The following is a 10,948-nucleotide window of genomic DNA, read 5'->3' as shown; positions in this document are numbered from 1 at the left end:
GGGGGGGGGGACAGAGGGGAGAAAGCGAAAAAGGGGAAGATGGAACGGTAGAGAGGGAGAACTATTAGAAGGGAGGGGGCATGCACTCATACCATGTAGCAATACGACGTTACGCTTAAGTATGTTTCCGCTCCTCGCCAGGTGGAACGAATTTGCGGGAACGCCGATGGAGGCGCCAGTTGACGGTTCTATTACAACAGAGAACATATACGGGACATTTATCGCTATGACAAATACAAAAGAGAACTCTAGTGCCTATGAATAATGAAATTAATAAAACGAAACAGGTTCAGAGGTTTCAATATTGCTATTACTGATGGGAAGGATTATGAAGTACGCAGTTGAGATGGCCTCAGGTTGTATGATATACATAACAAGTTTCATGGAGATCATTACAGGCATTCAAGTAATCTTTAGTTATTGCCTCAAATATCTGAAAGTCTATAATATTAGTACTACTGTTTGGAAGGATTTATGTAGTAGGCGTTGAGATGCCATCAGGTGGCGTGTGTCTACATACGAAGAAGAGTCATAGAGATCGGTTCAGGCGTTCAGAATTTGTTACGGGTAGATACATACACAGACATACAGACACAACACAGAAAACTAGGTCATCTCACAAGCCTGATTTTATTTTTTAAATAATGAAATATGGCTCAAAAAGAGGGAAACAATACAGGGCTGTAGGACAGATACATACATAAGATACGTATTCTACTACACAGTATGTGCAGAACAAGCATAAATATGTAATAAAACTGAATCTAACAAAATACTTTAAATACATACCAACGAGATTAACCAAAAGACTGATGATAACAACACGCCTGACACACACACATGGTGACATTGCCGTTTCCTTCATTCGCAGTTAAGACGCAACAAACAGAATGACGTTTGTTAAGATAAATAATAGTAAAATCTGTATTGAAGTCTCTGATATTTCTGACTGGAACCCTGATAGCTACAGCTTCGAAAGGCAATTAGTAAGACCGTTGTAAACATTCCTAAAAAATTCAGCCTGAAAATAAATCTTTCTCGCAAAAAAAAAGTGCAATTTTATTATATCGGAAATATAATTATACCTATGGGTTATGATTTCTAAGGAATCTCTCGTAACATAAGGCAGAAACTTTCACTGACCACGTACGGGTTTGCCGGAGTCAGTGCTGGTCAGAGAACACTAGGCAACGGAAGCATGTTCAGGTTTTCGTTCTGGCTGGGTTGAAGTAAAGCAGCAGAAACTTATCTCATGAAGAGAATGTGCCAGATCCGATTGTTCGTTTTTCCATCAGAAGATGTACAAGTGAATCTATGCATGTTGCGATGTGAGAATATTTTACTACTAAAAACTCGTTTTTTTTTTTGGATCTGGAAAATATAATTGCACTAATTTCTGTATCCTTGCTAATTTCAAGTAATTTCTCGTTCCAAAATTTTTGTTTTAAAAATATATTCTAGTATGTTAATTTTCTATAAGAAACTTTTCTTGTGATACTTAGCGAATTAATTGAAGGATTCCATGGTCAAAATCCTCACCGAGGCCGTCCTTCGTCTCGTCAGTTTTATCGTCCTTTTTTATTTTCCTGGCACTACAGCCCCAGTGGGCCTAGGCCTACCTCCATGAACTTCTCCGTTCACTTCGGTTTTTCTAGATCTTACACATTCGGTAAGACTCCTTGGGCGGGTGATCAGCTCGTCGCAAGGCCTCTACCTGTACACAAACACAGAAAAACGCACACACAAAAACTAAACATCCATGCCCTGAGTGGGATTTGAACCCACGATCCCGGTTTCCAAGCGAGCGAAGACAGTACATGCCTTAGACCGCTCGGCTACCGTGACCGGCTTATCGTCCTTTAGGACATGAATATTCTGAGCGATGATATCACACCAGCGACCTCTTAGTATTGTGTACGACATCCTATCACTAACACACTCTAGCCTCGTAACTGCTGATATGATTCCCTTATGCACAAAAGTTCTTTTCCCTAATTTATAGTTATTTTTCTCATTTCCATGGTAACATTTATAATCGCCCGGTACTTCAGTACCACCCCTGTCCCATCTGATTTTCCTGTTTTTCACTGGCTGTACAGCCCCCCTGGGCCTTGGCCTCTGATTTTCAGTTTCATGATCATTTGGACGAGTGATCAGCTCTACTTAACACAGGACAACACAAACACAGAATAAACACATACCAAACATCCATGCCATGTGTGGGATTCGAAACCACGATCCCGGCTTCCGAGCGAGCGAAGACAGTACATGCCTCAGACCGCTCGGCTACCGTGACCGGCCTCTGACTTACTTTATTTCTCCTAAATTAAACGTATACTTCGATAATTCTCTCCAAACTTCTGTCAACGAGCCAGACCTATAGTGACTTCTTATATTCCTTGTGCCAAATATGTCAATTTTCCAGAGCCTAGGTCGTTCCGAAGAATTCATCCAAGTCCGAAGCCCTGTGTAACATTTTTATAGCGAGAAGTTTATATCCCCATGCCCAACACCCTCAAGCCACAGGATCGCCCCTTGTCGTCTCTCCGCGGCTGGTTATTCATTAAATTCGCATGGACTGTAAATCCGCAATACGAGGACGCGAGATACCATGGGGACAAGGGGCCCACTTTACGTGGGTACAAAAATATTACACACAATCATGCTGACGAAGCGACCACCGTAATGACATATTTGCTGATACTAAAAATCCAATGTACATCATCATAGGTCTACCACACAGCAACCACCACATTTAGAGCAACTACTACCTACCAACCTCAACTACTTAACATTCCAGTCATGGTGCTGTGGCACTTACATGCAAAACAGACCGCCGCAAGGACACACATCACATTACATCAACACTCTAAGTAGGCGTACCGTCCACTCTCAGAATATTTCTAAAAGGAAATGCACTGTAACTCGCGACCACTTCGGCCTCTGCTTCCGGTCTGCGCTGTAATACTCTCCACATCCCTTCCTGGCTACACACCACAAGCCGAAATGACAACTCTCCGACTTCAAGAGGAACATACCGCATGGAAATGTAGGTTGGTTTCGACCCACTTTAACACACGACTCGTGACTACACTTAATTAAAGCGCCATCGCTGATCTACATACTTTACAAATCACTACAATACACGCTAAGACTTCAGTCTGCTCTTTCTGCACCGCTCGTTTCCTGGTACTGGCTTCTGACAGTGGAGATTCTTCAGCTTCCGCGCTCATTTAGTTACTAACTTCACTGACTAAGTTTTCTCTTCACAGACTCCCTTACAACTTTCTCACAACTAACTTTTAAACTTGTCTCGATTATATCTTCTCAGAACTGACCGCATAGAAAACATCGTTCATTGTTGTATTCCAATTGTCTCTATGGGAACGTGCTTTTGCGGGGGCGTTACTCAGTAACCGCTGCGTATATTTTCATATTACGAATCTGTTGCCTGGCGGCGAATGTTTTTTCGTTGTTTGTCTTGAGGTCGTTACCCAGTAACGCGTCTACGCGATATAATATATATTATAGAGAGAGAGAGAGAGAGAGAGTCGAAAATATTGTTTGGTTGATTTCAGATAGGTGTGTTTCGTTTCCGCATGCCGTCAATCTGCTGTCGAGCATGCGCAGAATACTTCAAATCAAGTAGATATCGGGTTCGAAGCCATAACATGGATTGAACAACGATTTAGTTAGTGCGTAATTGCTAGGTATTGGGTCTGTACAGATGGATTTGCATAAATAAGTCAACTTATAAGAATATTAATGCAGGACATCTGTATTTGTTAATCCTGTAACATTTATTATAAGCATCATTTTATCATTTTAACAATCCGGGAGTATATAATGAAATGTATTCAAACCGTTAAGTAATGTGGGTCTAAAAGTGAACTGAAGTGAGCGAAACTAATACGCGGTAATTCTCTGGCAATATGTCACGTGTCATGTTGCATACGCTTCATAAGAATTGCGAGAACTGTAGGCAGCCTGCGGATAATTCATTCCCGGTAATGTGTGAGGCTACCTCCATCAGGGTTAACTGGCACCGAGGTTTAATCTGGGGGAACATGCCAGACGGAGCACTGAAGCTGACAGTCAGTGTGTGCTTTGATACCATAAGTAGAGGGAAGGGAATCCAGTGTCTGATGAATGTTATATAGTAGGCCTTACCTACGTGAGACGTCATACAAAACGCGACTGAACTTGCAACAGACATTATGATACAATTGTTTGTAATGTAAGACCAAGTCTTTATATGACTATGCCATGTCTGTCAATCCGTGATCTGGTCACATCGATGTTCTTATGGAAACGATTGTTTTGGAAGGGCCAAGTTGCCGACAAATGTCTTTAATTATTCAAAAATGTTACTGATTATTTTTTAATAAAATATTTCCTCACTTCACGTTGCCAGCAATTATATTCTTTTTCAAAACTGTTACAAAAATTAATTTTGTTTTCAACAAGTTACATCTTAGACTACTTTTTCGAATTCCGCCCAAACAGTAATATGTTTAATTTGATTGTAATGTTCTTTTCACAAATAAGGATTTTCCCCATAACACGGTTATCATTAATAAATATTCTTCAAGAACATTGCTGTATTTTATAACACATATATTATTGTTTTCTCCATTTGTATATAATTAAAAATTAAATTAAATTTAATTAGAATTAAAAATAATTGCTTTTTCTTGTAAAATACATTGTTTTTTCAGTACAATTAGGACATATTTTCCTTGTATATTGTTGTCAGTTATAAAATCAGTTTAAAACATATTTGGAGGTTTAATAAGACGTATTTATTATTTTCTATACAAAAAATTATTTCATCCTTTTACATTGTCACCGGTTGCAAAAGTTCCCGAAATCAGCAACTGTATTGAATAAGATATGATACAGTGCTTTATACTGTTAAGATAATTTAACGATTTAAAAAGTTGTCCCTGTGCTTAATGAATTAAGCACTATGCCACGAAGGCATATGGAGGAGTGGATGCATAGATCCACATTTTCTTGACTTCGGCACTTGCTGGAGGTGAGTGGTCAGCTTCACGCCCCGGCCGCTTTTCCCCCATAGAAAGAGCCCCCGGTACTCATTGCATAGGAGGATGGATGGACCCCAGAACCGGTCTGGACAACTTAGAGAATAGAAAATTCTTAACACTACGGGACTCGAACTCCGAGCCCTCCTCCGTCCAACCCGTAGCCAGTCGCTATACCGAATGCGCTACCCCGGCTCCTCAATTTACCACTTTATATATAATATATACATATATAAATTATAAGAAATTGAAATGTTTTTATATTGAAGAGAATAATATTTGTGTTTCTTGCAAATGCAATTAATATCCTTTCGAAATGGAGATCATATGAGTTCTCCCGCCCAATGTTAGACGCAACATGTGTTCTGCATGTGACGAAACGTAACATGTGAGGAAACCGAAGTGGAGGCAGCTATGGCTCTATGGAACAGCAACCTGCATTGCAACAGGCTGTGGCCGCTTTCATAGTAATCAGAACCACTTGTCACGCATAGTATTAAGTGTATGGAGTCTGCAGGAAACAGACTAGGAGTAAGATGGGGGAAGCATTATAGATACCTCTCAGCTAGTAGAGCCGGTCTCGCTGGCTGGGCGGGACTGATGGTAAGCACCAGTACCGGTAGGATATAGAGACTGGTAGAATATCATAGAGGGAAGCACAGTGGACCAATACAGGTCTGAGTGCATGGGGAAACCCACCCTCTCCAATAACTAACAATAACTAAGATCTGTTTATCCTTGGTTAGAACTATTGCTGCGAGTTTAATTGGGAATTTCAGGGTGGCAAAAGTTCCTGTGTCCCTCTTTCCAGCAGAAGCACTTAAATTGCAGCGGTAGGCATTAATAAAAACCAGATGAAGAGTAAGTTTATTTCGGGGTTGTTACAACTGGACTTCTGGTTTTATCTATTTGCGCCGCAAGGCTTAAAGTTTTAAAACTCTGTCCTTATTTATGCATTATAAATTCAGATCACATGTGAGAACTGGATCCTCTTTTTTCCTACGTATAACTGCAACCTATCTTTCTGTTGATATTAAACCAGACATTTTAGGGAACAAGTTCCATGTTCCTTCCTACGAACTGTGCAATGTGTCAGGTTTCCACAGAAAGCCCAACAGCACATCGTCCGGCAAGCCGTAAGTCATACAGGAAAGCCTTCGATCCATAAAGTAAACACCGATTTCACAGCCACGGGGAACCATGACAAGAAATACGGTCTCGGAGCAAGGGAGAACTATCTGCAGACAAATGGCAATATGAAACATTTCCATGCCGAGAAAATTGTCACCCAGTCCAGTGATCGACTACAAGATAAATTTATTGTAAAACAGGATTTTCAAAAACTTAGTTTATCTCTCTTCTCCCCTGACAACTACACTCATGTCTACAGATGTTATGAGCGTCATAAAATAATGGCAAACCAATTAAAATGACATAGATCTGTTTATGTTTGTGTATACACGTATGTTAGCTAATTTCAGTGCGTTTAAACATCCGTGGTTTTAGTCCTCAAGAGAACTATACTGACCGAGCGACCTCCGCTTGTCGGCGAAGCTAGTGCGAACTTTAGCGGATAGAGGGTGCCGCGTGGTCAGAACAACGGATCCCCACGGCCGTTAATTTCGGCTTTCTAGACCGGAGCCGCTGTTTCATTGAAATAGCTCTTCAATTATCCTCACGAGGCTGAGTGGACCCCCTTCCAGACCCACTACTTCTCAGAAAGTCTGGTAACGCCGGGAATCGAACCCGAACCTCTGTATCTGTAGCCAGCAACGCTTACCACTAGACCAGAAAGGCAGTCTTCCAGTGTGTATATCTCACGTAAAGTCTTTTGTTCCTTTCCCCCCTCCCACATTTCTCCATTTCAATCTGATCGCAACCACAACCCTGATATAGAACAGTTTTTTTCTTATTATTGCTAGTGGGGTGGGACTAATTCTCTTGTACCGCGGCCACTTCTGGCCTATTGTACCAGCCCCAGATGATAGGTGAGGGTGAATGTGGAGCAATTGGTGGAATGAAGATTGGCAGGGGAAACCGAAGTACTCGGAGAAAACCTGCCCCAGCGCCACTTTGTCCACCACAAATCCCACTTGACCAGACCCCGGGATCGAACCCGGAGCTCCGCGGTGAGAAGCCAACATCTAACCGCTTGAGCTATTGCGCGGCCCTATAGAACATTAACAGGCATATCTATATCCAGTGCTCTCTCGTTGCTTGGTAATCTTCATACGTATGCGTAGCGTTATAAAAAAACCACGGCATGGATGAGACTGAGCCCATTTGGTACTAAGGCCAATGGGTGGAATGCGAATTGGCATGGGTAACCAAAGTACTCGGTGAAAACCTGACCCAATGTCACTTTGTCCACCACAGATCCCACCCGGGACCCCGCTGTGGGAAGCCAGCGACTAACCGCCTGAGTTATGGCACGGCCTAGTTAGTGATAGCCAATTCCTATTTACACAGACTGTTTAACAAGTCAAGTAGACAGGGTCTCTGAATGTTGTAATACAAACAGAAAATTTTTAGGACCCCTGAAAGTGACACTCATGTCGGAACACTGACGAATTTAGTCTATCTTCAAGAACTTATGTTGTCATTGGCTGTAATGTGATTAATTAACAGCAAAACAAATACACTAATTAACTATAAGTTGGATGAAAGAATAAAGACAGAGTTTATTGATATTATGTATAGCAACACGTCTTTTATGTATGAAATTAAATTATTATTGTAAATGGTAAGATTACTGATGCTGGTAAATACATTGTGTATTGGGGCGTAAGGTCCAGGGTAAAAATAACATGTTCTGGAAAAAATGGAGAAAGAAGTAGAATTAGTTCGACGAAGAATGTGTAGAAATAAAGAGGGAAACACAAGGGCTTTATGGAAACTTAAAGAAAAAGTTGATGGCGAAAGCAATATGAAGAAGTGAGAAAGCAGGGGGACGTAGAAAAGAAACGTAGGGAATGAAAGAAAGGCAAATACCCAGATTAAAATTCAGAACAGAATAATAAATTTATTAGAGAAAAAGAAGTTAAGAATATGTTTGAAGCCATATGGAATATTGTGAGAAAAAAGAACTCAAAATTGATATGAAACCTTATTCATTTATAAGTTTTTTATGGAGGTTTTCTGCAAGAAGTGAGAGGTTGTTAATAGAAAAACATAAAACTGAGATGCCAGGCCTATATAGGCCTATACAGGCCTAAAGCAGAATTAGGTAGTGACACAGGATGGCAGAAACAAAAGAGATATACTGAGAATGAACAACAAAAAAAAAACACAGGTTATGACAGAATACCTTCCGGGTTTTGGAAGGTATTATCCACCATTAGGAATGAAATCAAAATTTTGACAAAATTATAAGTAAAAGCCGATCACGTTGGCCGCGCTCTCTAAGGCATGACGTGTCTTAGCCCATACAAACACTTAAAATGTGGGTTCGAATCCCACTCGAGGCATGGATGTCTGTCCGCGTTTATTCTATATTTGTGATCCTGTGTGTAGGTAGCGGCTTTGCGACGGGCCGATCACCCGTCCAAGGAGTCCTACCGACTGTCTGTAAGATCAACAGTACCAGATTAATTCTGATGGGAAATACGCCTCAGGGCCTAATACGAAAGATAGCAGTAGAGGAAGGAGAAGAAGAAAGAAAGAAAGAACGAACGAACGAAAGTGCTTCCAGATTGGAACATTGCAATTACATTTATAATTTATAAAAGGAAGTTAAAACGGGATAAACCAGGAAATTACAGATAAATTTCGCTTTCTTATGTTCGTGGTGCAGTATCGCGTATTTCCTTCAACCCTGGCTGGTAGAGTAAAAGATCAGCTAATCAATCAGAATCTGATAGTCGCTCAGATAGCCTAGAAGTCCCCCGTCTTCATGTAACCCTTAGATTTCACTACCGCGTTCAGAAGAGCACACACTACTTGTCCCAATCCTGAGTCCTATAAATGCGGCCCATACCCTCCGAACCAGCATCTTTAAGATTCATTTTGATATTTTAATCGTATCTACTTCTAGGTCGTCCAAGTGGTCTCTTCCCTCCAGATTTACAGAGCAAAATATATTGATTTGCCACCTCCCCATGTAGTATCATGTTATCATTTATTGGTTCACTCATTAATAATATATGATAAAGTGTAGAAATTCTGAAGACACTCTTTATGCAGTTCCTCCTAGACACCTTTCTCCGTCTCCTCTCTCTGGTCTGTATTCTTACCACATGACATTACTCTACTTAACTAAATCAGAACATATCATATCTTGTCTTAACTCTCTCTTCCCTTGGTATGCATTACTGTTATATCCGTGAATACGATTCCTAAGTCACATAAACCATGTTCGATATATTAAAATCTAAAGTGAATGTATCATCAGAAATAATAATGCATATTCCTTGGAGACATTGCAGATGTAGCCCATACAACACAGAGACACATATAGGAACAGCTCTGAGTAGAGCAGAGCGAGAGAGACAGAAATATAGCACTCTCACTACACAAAGCCATAGATAGAAGCTGTTGCGGAAATAAAGATGGCAGACGCAGATAGTGAGACAGTGCCAGCATCGTAAAGCAGCAGTCGTTACTGCGGCACAACATCGAAACCCTCTCTTCCTCCGCAAGTGATATTGCCTCTTGGATAGCTCAATTAAACGTTTATTGTTTTTATGTATGTTCCTTTAACGATATTTTCCATATCTCAGATTAAATGGTGTTGACAGGTAAGATAAGTGGTAAATAATTAATTGAAAAAACGTTGAAGTGCCAGGGGCCTGCTTTGAGTCCCTATTCTGGTACTCGTCTGAAGGGGGTGAGGAGAATCAAAATAATTTGTCGCAGGACGATATTAGAACCTATAAAAAAAGTAAAGCTATCCCTGTAACCGAGGCTTTTAGAATATGCAATTCGGAAGGTCCAGGGAAACCAGGTGAGACTGAAATTAAACGGGACATATCACCTGTTGGTCTACGCCGATGATGTGAATCTACTGGGTGATAATGTAGATATCGTAAAGAAAAACACACAATCTTTAATTGACGCAAGTAAAGAGGTTGGTCTAGAAGTAAACACAGAGAAAACTAAGTATATGTTACTGTCTCGTCACAAAAATGCAGGGCAAAATCATGACATAAAGATAGGAAACAGATGTTTTGAAAATGTGGCACAGTTCAGATATTTGGGAACAACGATAACTGATCGAAACCTGATTCAAGAGGAAATTAAGAGGAGATTGAACTCTGGTAATGCTTGCTACCATTCAGTCCAGAACCTTTTGTCTTCTCGTCTGTTGTCCAAAATATAAAAATTAGAATATATAATTGCCTGTGGTTCTGTATGGGTGTGAAACTTGGTCTCTGACATTAAGGGAGGAACATAGACTGAGTGTGTTTGAGAACAGGGTGTTGAGAATATTTGGACCAAAAAGAGATGAAGTGACAGGAGGTTGGAGAAAACTGCATAATGAGGAGCTTCATAACTTATACTCTTCTCCAAGTATATTTAGAATGATCAAGTCTAGGAGGATGAGGTGGGCAGGTCATGTAGCACGAATGGAGGAGACGAGGAATGCGCGTAGGATATTGGTGGGAAAGCCAGAAGGAAAGAGACCACAGGAAACACCAAGGCGTAGGTGGGTGGACAATATTAGAATGGATCTTAGAGAGATGGACTGGAATGGTATGGATTCGATTGATCTGGCTCAGGATAGGGTAGAGTGGAGGGCTCTTGTGAGCACGGTAATGAACCTTCGGTCTCCATAAAATGCTGGGAAATTCTTGAGTAGCTGCAGAATTGGTGGCTCCTCCAGAAGGGTTCAGCTCTATGAGTAAGTAAGTAAGTAAGTATCCCTGTAACCGGCCATGAAGACCCATAGGATCGTGAGGCGTCGA

At 40.8% G+C, this 10,948-nt stretch overlaps 1 protein-coding gene across 2 annotated transcripts in view; it reads left to right on the top strand.

The window, feature by feature from the left end:
* Positions 1 to 10,948, top strand: part of LOC111864508 — a 459,338-nt gene that overhangs the window by 415,095 nt on the left and 33,295 nt on the right. The window lies entirely within an intron of this gene.

This window comes from Cryptotermes secundus, unplaced genomic scaffold (genome assembly GCF_002891405.2).
Source record: "Cryptotermes secundus unplaced genomic scaffold, Csec_1.0 scaffold108, whole genome shotgun sequence".
Classification (NCBI taxonomy): Eukaryota; Metazoa; Arthropoda; class Insecta; order Blattodea; family Kalotermitidae; genus Cryptotermes; species Cryptotermes secundus.
The sequence above is the reverse complement of the archived record's forward strand: the minus strand, read 5'-3'. Positions and strand labels throughout refer to the sequence as shown.